The sequence below is a fragment of the Daucus carota genome, chromosome 9 (assembly GCF_001625215.2).
Source record: "Daucus carota subsp. sativus chromosome 9, DH1 v3.0, whole genome shotgun sequence".
Taxonomy (NCBI): Eukaryota; Viridiplantae; Streptophyta; class Magnoliopsida; order Apiales; family Apiaceae; genus Daucus; species Daucus carota.
The window spans coordinates 20,419,898-20,422,000 of NC_030389.2; the positions used below are offsets into that span (position 1 = coordinate 20,419,898).

The 2,103-nt window shown below is 30.6% G+C and overlaps 1 pseudogene; it reads left to right on the forward strand.

Moving 5' to 3' along the window:
* Positions 1-562: 562 nt before the first annotated feature.
* LOC135149471 (agamous-like MADS-box protein AGL62) lies at positions 563-1,789 on the forward strand (annotated as a pseudogene).
* Positions 1,790-2,103: the final 314 nt, after the last annotated feature.

Here is a 2,103-nt window from a genome sequence, read left to right on the forward strand (position 1 = left end):
CTTGATACTATCTTAAAAAACGTTTTCATGATTTTGCACATAAAGTCATGCCATTAATCATTTTACCCATCATTTTAACTTGTCATAAAATATAAGATAATGACTTGGAATGTTTAAAATTAATTATAATATATAAACCACAAACATATGATTCCACCTCCGATTTTGAGGGGCATTATTAGAATAGATTTTTCAACTAGCACAATTTCCTTGTGTGTTAATAAATAAAATAATTATGATTTGATGAACACAACATGTTTACACTCTAATCAATTAGTATTACATACAAAAACTATCTATATTTTGAAAAAGAAAACAACCTTTATTGCCCCTAATTCATTATTTTACTTTAGTATAAAAAATCTTCACAAATACCTCATGGTACATGTAGATTCTTTTGTGGGAGTATTTTTATAAAGAAATTCAATTATTTTATATATATATTTTTAATTATATTACAACAAAATTTCCCAAACAATCAAATCATGCCTGTTACAGAAATTAGTTTTTTCACTATGATTCTGGACGCAAAAGAACAAAAAATAAAAATTATTTCCGTGAGATGAATAGCATATTCTTAGGTAAGTTGAATCTTTCAACAATTTTTAAAACTAAATGTAATTAAAAAATTAATACATTCTTAGTTGAGATTTAGGGTGTGTCATTTTGGACCAATATTCCGAGTACTTGAACAAATTTAAAAATATACATAATAAATGGTGAAATTAGTCCATTTATAATATTGGTTAATATATTAATCAATGTCTTCAAATAAATTTAGATTTTCAAAAAATAATAAACTAAAATATACCTTTTAGTTTGATTATTTGAAAAAATATTCAAAACTTTATTGATTATGGCAAGAGAAGTTTACTGCGTGATTTTAAGAATTTATGATAGATTATCGATTTTGTATAGTTTTTTTTTTTGTGTTCATGATTACTAAACAAAATTGACTTTTTAAATTTAATTATACAAACACTGTGAGAAAGAAGACCATTCATATGTTTTTCTGTTTTAAAAAAGTTAAACAAAAAAGAATGATCAGTATGGGCTATTTTAGAAAAAGAGGTCATTTATTCTTGTTGAATACCAAAACAACTCCATCTCACAAGGAATAATAGATCCCTCATAAGTACTAATGTTACAAGAAAATTTCACAAATGAATTATGTTTTTCCATTTGAACCATTACCACATGGTCTCCCAATGCAAGTTTATAAATGCTAATAGAATGAAATACTGACAGCAATAATTAAAGGCTTTTTCCAATAGTGACCGTACCCAAGAAGAAGCATCTCTTTATAATCATCTGCTGTTCTTTTTCATTGTTTCAAAAGATTGTTATTGCAAAAATAAGGGAGGAAAGTAATCTCAGGGTTACATTCTCCAAGAGGCGTTCTCGGTTATTCAAGAAAGCTAGTGAGCTTAGCACCCTCTGTGGTGTATAGATTGCAATCGTGGTCTTCTCTCCTGGGAAAAGAGTGTTCTCATTTGGACATCCAAATGTGGAACAAATCTTTGATAAGTTCCTCGATGCTCAGAACCCCGGTCCAACCAATTCGACTAGCCTTCAACTTGTACACGCTCTTCGCAGTGCAAGGGCTCTTCTACTGAACACCCAACTCTCTGAGTTGCTTAACCATTTGGAGGAGCAAAACCAACAAGGGCAGGAGCTCATGAATCTGAGGAAGCAAGGACAAGACATGTTCTGGTGGGAGGCCCCCGTTGATGATCTTGGATTTGAACAACTGGATATGTTGAAAAGGGGAATGGAGGACCTGGCTTAGTTTCTTCATTTGAAAGTGTTCATCACTTTGATATTCAAAGCATTTATAAAGCTTTCAAGTTGTTCATAACTTGCTTGATCGTTTTATCCACAGTTTTCTGTGCTTTGATAACCCGGTTGTTTTAATCACTAGATCTAGAATATACCCTGTCGAATTTATTCTACGAACTTTAGTGGACATTAAAACTGATTGTTATATTAATTAATTATAATCTGATTAACAAGTCAAATTCCAATCAGATTCACTTCCACGATTATTTGGTATCGATTGTATTCAACCCCCTCTTCTACAATCGTATCTGGACCTCACAATTG